General features: G+C 50.8%; 1 protein-coding gene across 4 annotated transcripts in view; it reads right to left on the minus strand.

The window, feature by feature from the left end:
- The window catches only part of ELFN2 (extracellular leucine rich repeat and fibronectin type III domain containing 2), a 68,819-nt gene extending 60,204 nt beyond the window's left edge, over positions 1-8,615 (minus strand). For 2 of the 4 annotated variants that reach the window (XM_048833107.2, XM_048833067.2), the window contains exon 1: positions 8,498-8,615. The gene's annotated coding sequence lies outside the window, so the exon portion shown is untranslated. Of the gene's footprint in view, positions 1-8,111; positions 8,248-8,497 lie in introns of those variants that run through there. The other 2 variants (XM_048833082.2, XM_048833098.2) reach the window with 2 other exon arrangements.
- Between the last annotated feature and the right edge of the window lie 3,425 nt (positions 8,616-12,040).

The raw sequence follows: 12,040 nt of genomic DNA on the forward strand, positions 1-12,040 counted from the left end.
TCCAGACCAGAGAGGCGTTGTGTCACCTCCTACCCTGTAACTCCCTGCCTGGGACGTTCACAGTTAGCAACACACGTGCATGTCACACCCTGAGTGTTTCTGTATAGCTGCAGCCCTGATCCAGCAGCTCTAACTCCAGCAACAAACCAGTCACCCTCCCTGGTCTCTACCCACCTAGGTTACTATCTGCAGGGTGACCCCAACACCTTACCAGTCCTGAATTTTCCCAAAACCATGTGCTCTACAATGTCCAGCTCTGTCCTGGATAGTTCAGAGAAATAATATGATTCTTTTGTTCTTCTGAAGACACAAAAGCACATCACAGCTTATTAACTTAACTGGGGTAAATACATCCTTCCCTTTAAACACAGCACTGAGTTGGTTTATAAGAAAAATAAAAAAAATTATTATCAAAATAGGCAGAGGATTAACTGAGTTCATGCACAAGGAATGACAACAGAAAGCATTACAAGTAAAACAAAACAAAACAATGCTTCTAAAAGTCTAAAACTTAATCTAGCTAGATACAGGCTTTGTTCAAGATGGTTTCTCTCACCAGTCATTCTTCTTCCCAGTCATGGCTGACTTTCCCTCAGTTGGGATCTTCCACAGAAGAACAAGAGGCTGGTTTCCCTTGTCTTCCTAGGTGAAAGAGCTTTGCCTAAGCCTGTTTCTCACCTATATTCAGTTTCCAGACACTTCAACCCCCACATTGGTTGAAGGACCCATCTTTCTCAGCTTGCAAGAAGAGCTCTCTTCCCTTGTGTCTGCCTAGTGAGGGATAACCTAGGGGTTCTCTGCCCCTCCTTTTATAATCCAGTAAACATTTGAAAGCATCTCTCTCAAAGCTCATTGACTTTGCTTCAGGATGACTTCATGCTGTTCTTCCTTCCTGAGGTCTTCCCACCCCCCTGCTAAATTCTCTGTACATGGGGCTTCCGTTGTTTTTGGCCACACCTTGCTTAATTTCTTTGGAAACAGGTAGATAGCTGTGACATTCAATCCCTCCTGTCTGGGAGAGACCTGTTTCTCCCTTTGGGTCACTGACTTTAAAGCATAATATCATTAAGTATCCATATTTCCTCAGATACCGTTAATATACACATTTCACAATTATATTAATCACCAGCGTGATATTAGCTTTCAAAAAAGACCTCACTTGATACACTTTTATAACACAGTAAGATTGTACACAATCAACATCACTTGAGATGCAGCCTCCCGGTTTTTACTGACCAGTAAACCTTTGCAACGTATTCTTTGAAAAGTAAAACCCGGACCAAGTTTCTCTCTCCTACTGGGACACAGATGCCACGTCGTCTCCTACCTGACTTGTTGGCTTGATAGCTTTGTTCACCTAATATGTAAAAAATAGACCTTCACTGTCTTTGCCTGAAGTCCCAGCTAGTCAGAGAACCAGCTACACATCAGTGTGTCTAATGTGCTTACTCACTGCTTGCCAAACACATTTTAAGAACATAAATCTAGGGCATATTCATAACTTTTTGTACACACCCCATGTATACATCATGCAAAAATATTAATGATCAGTGAGTTATTACTTTTCCAATGATAGCCTGCCTGACACCCTTTAGATACAGACTATAACCATAGTGAGTTGGAGTACACTGAATTGGTCAGGCCATCTGAAACCCATCACCTGCTACCAGTGAGCCCCTTGCCTTCTGGCACTGGGCTGCTCTTAGGGTCACACCTCCCCCCTTACGAAGTTGCAGGCAGGTTAGCCACTGGCTGACCCAGACACAGCAGGTCAGGGCCCTCTCTCCTGGACAGGGCATCTACCATGATATCTCCTTTGCCCTTTATACAGAAGAAACCTGTGTTGTCACCTTTGTCTGTTTGTAGTCTCCAGGACAGAATAGCAGCGAGAATCCATAATTATACTTACTGAGGAGTTACAAACATTTCACAGTGACATTAATGACCAGTGTGTTTATTACATTTTACACGATATACTACAAGTTACCTTTTAAATAATCAGCCTGACTCCAGTGTATGAGGTGTAAGGAGTATGTCAGGCCTGACAAGAGTTACTGACACACCGTACTGAACCACAAATGGGTGTCTGTGTCACACCTTCCCTGCTCCGGAACCCTCTTAGGGAGAATGTCTGTGGTATGGAGTTAATTCCCCCGACACCTTACCTCCCCTCCCCAAGGGCACTGTTCTGGTGCCCGTCTGTCTGTGACTAAAACTTAATCCCCCTCAAATCCCCGTTCCCACTCACTGAACATGTTGTCCCCTTGCTAGATTGTCTGTGACAGAGCTAATCCCTCTGAAGTCCCTTCAACCTTCCTGGACTTCTATCCCACTGCTACACTATTAGCATCTCACAGCTAATCCTTTTATCTGACCCCATTGTCCTACTCTGTGACTGGGGGCTGATCCCCTTGACCCCGCTGTCCTGGTGCTGGACTTCTCTGTGAGTGGGGCAGAGCCAATCCCCCTCGCCCCACTGCCCTGGTGCTGGACTGTCTGTGACAGGGAGGGGGGCTGATCCCCCTGAAATGGTCCTTCAAACCTAGATTATTCTAGCAAGTTTTTTTTTTTTGACACAGTTCCCATCTGATCACAGACCATACCCCCCACCCCCAAGGCCACTTCCTATACCATGTTTCTAGAACACTTGGGAGTGGGGGCCTTACTCCCCCTTGCAAGCTCAGTCTACAATGGGGCAGATTCCCTCTCCTCTGGGCTCCCTTGGCTTTTTCAACCATGTCTGCAGTTTTCCCCAGCAGCAAGACAGAAAAGCAATAAAATGAAAAACGCAGTCAGCCGAAGCACAAGATTATGCAGAAATTAGAGACGGAAAAGGCCTCTTAAGTCACATCCTCCTGACTCTACACCAAGGCAGGACTGTTCCCCGCAGTATTTTTCACCTGCCTATCTTTAATTGCCCCAAGCGATCACGTCTCCAACGCGCCCCCTGGGAGACCCTTCTGTAGCCTAACCGAGCCTCACGGCAGGAAGTGTTTCCTGACAGCCAGCTGAAATTTTTTGCTCAGTTTCATTCCATTACTCCAATTTACACCATCTTGCGCCACCTTAAATAATTCCTCTCCCTCCTTGGTGTTTCCACCTCTTCACTGTGTGCAGACTGTTATCGTGTCATCGTTTAACCAAGCTCTACATATTTAGTGCATTTAATCTTAACTCATAAATCAGTCCCTCCAGCCCCTTAAACATTTTTGTGGCTCTTCTCTGATTTCACTCCACTTTGTCAACATCCTTCTGCTAGCGAGGCACCCAGGACTGAGCGCTGTTTTCTAGACGGGTCTCACTAGAGCAGTGCAGAGAGGAACTATTAGCCACTCGCTCCAGGGCATGTCGTCTCTGGATGTTGTCATATACAGACACCATGAGAGCTAGCTCATTACATACAGCTGGCACCAGGGAATAGAATTCAAGAGCTTTATCTTTTGAAGCACAAACTCTCTGCCCAGGGAGTTAAAGAAGCAGAACAGGAGCTCTGACAGGAAAGGGAGTTGATATATACCTGGGCAAGACTGATCAAGTCTAGGAGGGGGCAGTGGTTCATACACACGTGCCAGTACAAAGAGTAGCTCACAACCCTGGGTTTAGCAGGCCAATGCTCAAACCACTGAGCTATCCCTCCCCCCAACAACTAGCTCACTTAGTTCATCCAGGAGAGAGGACCTCAAATACCCCAACAACTCTAACACAGTCCCAGCACACAAGCCACAGAAAGAACTGATGTGAGCCATGACATATCCCAAATAGCCAAGTGGACACAATCAGGGTAAGAGTTTGAATGTCTAGAGCATCGTCCATCCAATGATCTCAAAGCATGTCACAAACATTAGCTTGTACCAATAGTCATTAATGAAGTACAATTTGTGAGTGTTAGGCCCATATTTCAGCTATGGAAACTGAGGCACAGAGCGATCATATGACTTGCCAAAGCTCACATAGGACAGCAGAGGCAAAGCCAGGAATAGGACCCAGGTATTCTTACTCCCAGCCCCCACACCTCACCCACAAGACAGGCCACCCACCAAAACCAAACACCCACACACATGCCAGAGAACAAGCCAATATACGTATGTGCAGTGAATAGTCACTACTCCTCCTCTACATTGGTACCCACCAGCACAGACACAACAATGCCGATAACGGCAACTTGCATTTATATAGACACTTTAAGTCAAAACTCACCGAGTGCTCTACTAAGATGAACCCATCCATGCCCCTCTGGATAAAATCTCTCCTATGAGAACACTGACCTCAAAATTGTTCTTCCCAACCCTGGTAACCTTGTGCTTTTCTATAGGTTCAACAAAGCTTCTTCCTGACTAAGTTCTCAGAATGCCTGAGATTCTTCAGATTTCAGCATGGTTGGACAAGACTCACTGGGCCTGAGGCAGAGCCCAGTAATAGGAGATACATCCCCCATCACTAGCTGGAGACTGGGATGGAGGGGTCTTTGGACTCAGTTTCCAACATATTAGATTATGCAAGGTATGGCTAGATAGATAGATCTGGGTTTTCATACCATATTCATCACCATGGTATCGGATACCATTCCACATTTAGAGTGCTATTTAGCAACATTACCTTCCCAACCCAGGGCCACCTGTAGTATTAATTATCTTTGTGAGTATTGATGACCCCAGTGTAAACCCTAAGATCATTAACACCAGACTAATGGTTGATCACCTTGTTTCCCCCTAAAATACCTTGGGCCCAAGTCCCATCCCTCCTCCATACATCAGCCAGGCAGAGATCTCACTGTCTTTGAGTTTCTGTTGACTGGCATGTGTGGAGCACATAAAGCCAGTCTCCTCAGTATTAGAAAATTATTTTATGGATTCCATCTCTTATGTATTTTTATAGTTCTCCTCACTGTAGTACGTGGGCATCTTCCAAACCCCCATGACTCATGAGGTAGGTAAGTATGTTAATTTTCATCTTATAAATGAGGAACCAAGGCACAGATAAATTACTGTAGAACCTCAAAGTTACAAACACCAGAGTTACGAAGTGACCAATCAACCACATGCCTCATTTGGAACTAACTGGAAGTATGCAATCAGGCAGCAGAGACCAAAAAAAAAATCCCACCACAAATACAGTACAACAGTGTTTTAAAGCATAAACTACCAACAAAATAAAGAGAAAGTTTTTAAAAAAGATTTGACAAGGTAGGGAAACTATTTATGTGTTTGTTTCATTTTAAGATGGCTAAAAGCAGCATTTTTCTTCTGCATAGTAAAGTTTCAAAGCTGTATTAAGTCAATGTTCAGTTGTAAACTTTTGAAAGAACAACCATAACGTTTTGTTCTGAGTTATGAACAATTCGGAGTTATCAACAACTTCCATTCCTGACATGTTCGTAACTCTGAGGCTCTACTGTAAGTGACACGCCTGACATCACCTAAGGAGTATGTGGTAGAGGTGAGAATTAAGCCCAGGTCTTCTGAAGCCTAGTGCAATGCCCATAACCACAAGACCATCCGCCTGCAGCTCCCAACTGGCTATCCTACCGTTGATGTCATTCCTGTGACACCAATGCCAAAGTAGCATACCTGGCTCTTTTTTGTTATTATGTACAACATTAATCCTCTTTCATATCGGTAGGAAAGCTCTCCCACCAGATCACCTCTGGAGAGAGGAGAGTCACTGACCTTCAACCTGGTCCCCCACTTCTGAACTCTTGCCTTTCAGCCCAACACAAGCCATTCTATAAACACCTTCTTTCTAGAAATGTGCTGTCCAGAATATTTTGTCCCTTGACACCCCAACATTCCATGTGGTGCTAGAATTCCTGTCTTTACGACCTGACTCAACATCATCACCGATTGAGGCTATGTGACTTAGTTGCAAAGCCTCATGTGAAACTGAGATTCCCTGACTGCCTGTAAGAATGCAGGCCAAAGCCAAGAAGACCATGACCATCCAGAGAATTTCAAAACGGTGGTGACCCTGGCTGGGGCTGGCCCAGGAGATTTTACCCCAGCTGCAGAAACTGAAGGATATGTCCAGGGGATAGCACTCCCTGGTTTTCTGCCAGCACCAGGGACATCCTGTCATCCTGGCCAGCGCTTCTGTTCTTTTGAAAAAGGAAACAAAACCATCAATCACACACTCAATGCAACGGGGACTGCTCCCTGGACAAATGGCACCAACACCTCTCTATATGCGATGGCTGTACCACCTCGACCCCACACGGCCACATGGTCTACAATGGGCCAGGTTCTTGTTAAAGTGAGGCATTGCTCAGGTGTGTCTTTTGTCAGATGATGGTGTGAAGTGCTCTTCTGAGTTAAACTGGCTCTGACCCAGCTGCTAGGATCTACTGGAGCTTTCGAGGATCTAAACAGGCCTCCATGCAGCTGCTACGATTTTTAATGGCTGAAATGGCTCTGATATGGCCATTAAGGTCTTCTGACTGAGCCTAAACTAGTTTTGATGAGACTGCTAAGATCTCGCCTGCCTGAACTGGCTTTGGCATGGCCTCTAAGATCTCCCATGGCATGCTCCGGGGTGCATCCATTCATGGGGAAATGCCAAGCAGGAGAGAGGAATTTAAGCCACTTTTCACCCCTCTCATTTCTACCCTCATCTGATCAGTTTACCTATGTGAAATTAACAGTCTTCTTGTTTTAATCCCATCCTGCAATCCACTCTGTATGACACAAGCTGAACCCAATAACCCACCCAGAACCAGCCCTGCTCTTTGGCAGGTAGATCCCATGCCCCCAGTGCCTGGAGAGGTCTTCTCACCCACCCAGGCTCATCACCACGGGGTGAGGGCCACAGACACAGCCCTGCCTATAGTGCCTTAGCTGTTGGCCAGGGCTGCCAGTCCCCAGGTTTGCACCCTTGTGGAGCTGCTGCCTTGCATGTGGAGGGGGCATATAGGGGGCAATCTGTTTGATGCGGGGCTCGCCCCTCCCTCTCCTCCCGCACCGCGGCCCCTGACATCTCCTCGCCCGTGCCTTCCTGCTGCGCAAACAGGGAGGGGGCGGCGAAGGGAGGCGGGGGGCGGCGGTATTTAAATAGATTAATAATGCATGTTCCATGCAAACGAAGCTTTCCCAGGCTGTTGCATTCGCGCTGCCGGCAGGCTGCACCTCCCCCGGACCCACACCAGCGGGGGCTGCTCAGCGCAGAGCGCCGCGGTGGCCGCATCAGGCCCAGGCGCTTGGGGCCCCGCTCCCCAGCGATCCCACCCCTGCCCCGGGCGTGACACAGCGCGGCGCAGGCCAGCTCCCCCCGGGCATGGGCCCGGCCGCCCACCTCCCAGAGCGACCGGCCCAGAGCCCCGCTCAGCACCCCGGCCTCGCGGGGGAAGGGGTGAAAATTGAACCACGCAGCGCTTCCAAGGCCCAGCCACACGTGCATGCATGTGCTGGGCACTCTCTCCGACCTGCAGCAGCCTGGCACCCGTGGGCACTCACACGTGCACACACAGGAGGACGCATGCACGTCCCGGGGCGCCCATGCCTGCATGCATGCTGACACACATGTGCACGGCGGCCAGCGGCCACACGCGCACACAGGAGCAGACGCGCAGACAGCTCCTCCCGAGCGTGCCGGCTACTGCAGCACCGGCTGATCTCTGCTGCTCGCCGGCCAGCTCCACGGTCTGTCCTGGGATGACAATGGGATGCGTCTGGTCCCTCTTGTTCAGATTCTCCTCCCCTCACCCCATGGTCCAAAGGAGGGGGCTGCTGACACATACAAATGTAGGCACACTTTCTCGGGTGCAATAAACCGGCGCGCGGGCACCCTGCTCCCAGCACACACACACAGGCACCCGGCTCTCTGGGCTGGCCCCTGTGGCGCTGGCCAGCTGCAGGCACACACCACACATTCCCGGGGAGCCTCCTGCAGCCAGTGGAGCCTGACAGCAGAGCACGGGGGAGCCAGGCACAGCAGCCGGGGGCTGACTTTCCCCACCCACCCAAAACATACCCCCGCCACCCACGCACCCCTGCCTCTGCAAAGAATCCCCGCCAAAGTTTGCAAAGCCACAGAGGCTGGAGAAAAAGGTGTGTGTGTGTGGGTGGGGGACTACACAATCTCTCTCTTGCCCCTATAGTTGCCAGCAAAAAATTAAAACCTACCCCTCTTGCTCCCGCAGGGGTTGCAATGGGGAAATCCAGCCGACCCCAGCTGCACGCCGCCGGCTCGGCAGCTATTCACGATCCCCAGGCACACAGAGAGACCACGGGCGTGCAACGCACGGCTCCCTCCCTCTCCTCTTCACGTGTGCTTCATCTGGCCGGCCAGCCCCTCGGAGCCGCTGCTCTTCCTTCACCTGCCTCCCCCCCCCCCCCCCCGGCCCCAAAGCAGTGACAGCTTCGAAGAGAGATCGGAAGGGGGAGGGAGAGATGCAGAGGCGGGTTTGATCCTTCTCGCCCTAACCTGGCTGGGAGACACGGGGCGACACGAAGAGCCGGGGAGCCAGCCCCACGGTGCATGTACAGCCGCCGCCGAGCGAGACACGTACCTGCCGCTCCCGCGGGGAGACTCTCAGACCCCTCCTGGCTCCGAGGATCGCTCCTGCAAGTGCTGGCGCTCCCGCCGCGCGCGCGCGCCGGTGTGTGTGTGTGTGTGTGTGTGTGTGCGCGCGGGGGGGGGCCCCCTCCCCCGGCCTCACCCCTTTGCACGGTGGGTTCCCCTCTCCCCCAGCTGCTTCATTGCCCCGAGGCCCAGCGGCCGGGCTCACGACCCCCCGGCCGAGCGGAGACGGAGGCTGAAGCCGGGGCGGGCGGAGACAGGCGGGGGATTGGCCGCCGCTGCAGCTGCATCACGGGGAGCACCAGGCAGAAGGGGCCGTGGTGGCATTTAAACCGCCAGTGATGACTTCGGCCCGGGCTCTGGGGCGAGGCGAGGCTGCTGCTCCCAGCCGGGCAGGCTGTGACAAGCGAAGGTCTGTCTCCCCTGGAGCTAGCGCCCAGGCTGCACCGCCTTGCCCAGCCACAGCTCCGGTGCACACAGGTAAGGGGGTGGGCCTCCGTTAGATATGTTAAAACACACACATGCACCAGCTGCTGGGAGACTACCCCCTCCCCTCACGCGATCGCACACATGCAACAGCTGCTGGGAACGACCCCCTCCCCTCACGCGATCGCACACATGCAACAGCTGCTGGGAACGACCCCCTCCCCTCACGCGATCGCACACATGCAACAGCTGCTGGGAACGACCCCCTCCCCTCACACGATCGCACACATGCAACAGCTGCTGGGAACTGCACCCCTCCCCTCACACGATCGCACACATGCAACAGCTGCTGGGAGACTACCCCCTTCCCTCACACGATCGCACACATGCAACAGCTGCTGGGAACTGCACCCCTCCCCTCACACGATCGCACACATGCAACAGCTGCTGGGCATGCAGCTACATAGCTGCTGAGACACTATCGTTCCCCATACACACAAGCACAACAGCTACAGGGAAATCATCGTATCCCTCACAGAAACAGACACACACAAGTGGTGTAGAAAAATAATGCCTGCCTCCAACCCCCTGCCCTCCCACACCTAGATATATGCAGCAGCAGAAAGGAAGATAGCTCTGTTCCTCACATTCACAAACACCACAGCTGTAGAAAAACTGGCCACTCTCTGAGACACAAACACACACAGACAGACACAACAGCTGCAAAGAAACTCCTCATGTCTTTCGCCCAAACACACACATGCAACAATGGAAGGGAAATGGTCCAAGTCCCTCAAACGCAGCTGCAGAGAAACCGCTCACATCTCCTTCTCCCAACGCACACATGCACACAAAGAACAGCTGGAGTGAAACCAGCAGCTCTGCACAAATATAAACACACATACAACAGCTTCTGGAAAACTACTCATCTCTCTGTCTCTCTCTCTCTCTCACACACACACACACAGAAGCTGATGGGAAACAACTGACATCACACACAAAAATGCAGCAACTCTAGAGAAACTACCCTGTTGATCAAACATATCCGCACAAGCATATGAAACAGCTATGTTATTATTAATTATTACTATTTGTATTGTGATATTACCAAGGCGCCCCAGTCATGGACTCGGAGCCCATTGTGCTAGGCCTGTCTAAACAGAACAATAAGATGGTATAACTACTCCATCTATCAAACACACACACACCACACGCAAGTGTGGGGAACAACTATAGAGAAACTCTCTCCTCTGTTATAATAATAATACTTAGCTCTTTTCAGCTATAGATCGCAAAGTGCTTTGCAAAGGAGGTCAGTATCATTATCCCCATTTTACAGTTAGGGGAAACTGAGGCATAGAGAAGTAAAGTGACTTCCCCGAAGGTAAGCAATTAGGCCAGTGACAGAACTGGGAATATAACCCACATTTTCTACTCCCAGTCCAGTGCTCTATACACTAGGACACACTTCCTCTCTCTCTCACACGCACACACATACACACACACAAAACTATCCACATCCCTCCCAGTGGCACTAATTATGGAGGGCTGGGGGGCGAGGTTTTTACATTTGCTCAGAGTTCCACGGGGTAGAGCCGGGGCGGGGCCAGGGCCCAACCACTTTTAAGAAGTGGTCCAATACTAAATCAGAGCCACTGCTGCCGTAGTGGTTCAGAGCATCACTCCAGCTGTGCGGTTGCAACACTACTGAAATTGGACCCAGCCGCCCCATCTCTCAGACATACACAAACACAGGCAACAAGTGTAGAGAAAATAGCCCCTTCCTTTACTCTCAGATTCAAAGTTGCAGGAAAAGTAGCCCCACCCCTCACATATGCAATAGCTGCAGAAAAGCTGTTTTTTCTCCCATACACAAAACACACAAGTACCCCAGTGCTAGGGAAACCAACTACCTGCACTCCACACACATATTGCATTGGCAATAGCCTCAAAGAATAATTGTATCTCTCTCTCACACACACACACTCTCTCTCTCTCTCACTCTCTCTCCAGCTTCAGGAAAACTACTTTATCTTGCCCAGCCACAGCTGTAGGAAAACCACCCACAGTGCACACACACAGACTTGAGAATCCAAGGGACTATGAATGGACAAGATATATTACGCCCCATCTGGTCCATCCCCTGGTCCAGTGCAGAATTCTTCCTTGCAATATATTCTTCACGGCTTTGTCCGCTGCATTTGTAAATGTCCGTGGGGGATTATCCCATGGCTGAATAGACTATACACATTAAGAATGTTTTCCACACCTTCGACCTAAGTCAGCTGTAGAGACAGTCCCTCTCCCAGTTCATCACCCAATAAGCAAGGCCTTCTCCTCTCCCCTGTCCACTGCCACCGTTAGTAACCTAGCCTTCCAGACATCCCTCAGCGCTCAGTTTCGTAAACGTCGCCCTCCACGAAGATCAGTAAGCAGACAAGGGTGTAGGGTCTGGGCCCCATTAAGGCATCTGTATGACACTCTGGAGAAGGGGGGTTGAAGTAGCCCCATAGAGCCCCCTCAGGGTGTTTGGGGAGGGAAGGTGCAAGCCATTCCCAAAGGAGTATGAGGGGAGGAAGTCATTCACCCTATCTCCCCCATCCCACACACACACACTTCTTGATCCAGGTGTGACCCCATGAGTGGGAAGGGGGTGGGGAGGAAAGTGGCTGTATGCACAGGGTAATCTGCCTTTGGAGCCTGGTGAGTGGTGGCAGGGGAAGGGGTCACATTGAGAGGGATTCTGATCACCATGCCAGCTGAGCTCTCTCTCTCCCTCCCTCCCTCCCGCCCTCCATCTGTCCGTCTGTCTCAGTCCCTCATCCCGGGGCTGCATTCCGAGTCCCTGCTCTGCGAGGGAAAGAAGGAGGGACCCATGAGGAGGCCAGGCTCAGCCTCTCGCTGCAGTCAGAATCTCTCCACTGATCTATAATGCGGTGAGCAGTGACAGATTGATTTTACAGCTCTCCTTGGAGCCGGCCGCTGGCCCTGCGCGTGGGATGAATCAGCTTTCTCTGGGCCTTGGCTTTTAGTTCATTATTTTCTCTGAACCTCCCTCGCAGGCAGCTGGAGAGAAAGAGAGAGGGAGAAACACAAAGTTGGCGGA

This window comes from Caretta caretta, chromosome 1 (assembly GCF_965140235.1).
Source record: "Caretta caretta isolate rCarCar2 chromosome 1, rCarCar1.hap1, whole genome shotgun sequence".
NCBI classification, from domain to species: Eukaryota; Metazoa; Chordata; order Testudines; family Cheloniidae; genus Caretta; species Caretta caretta.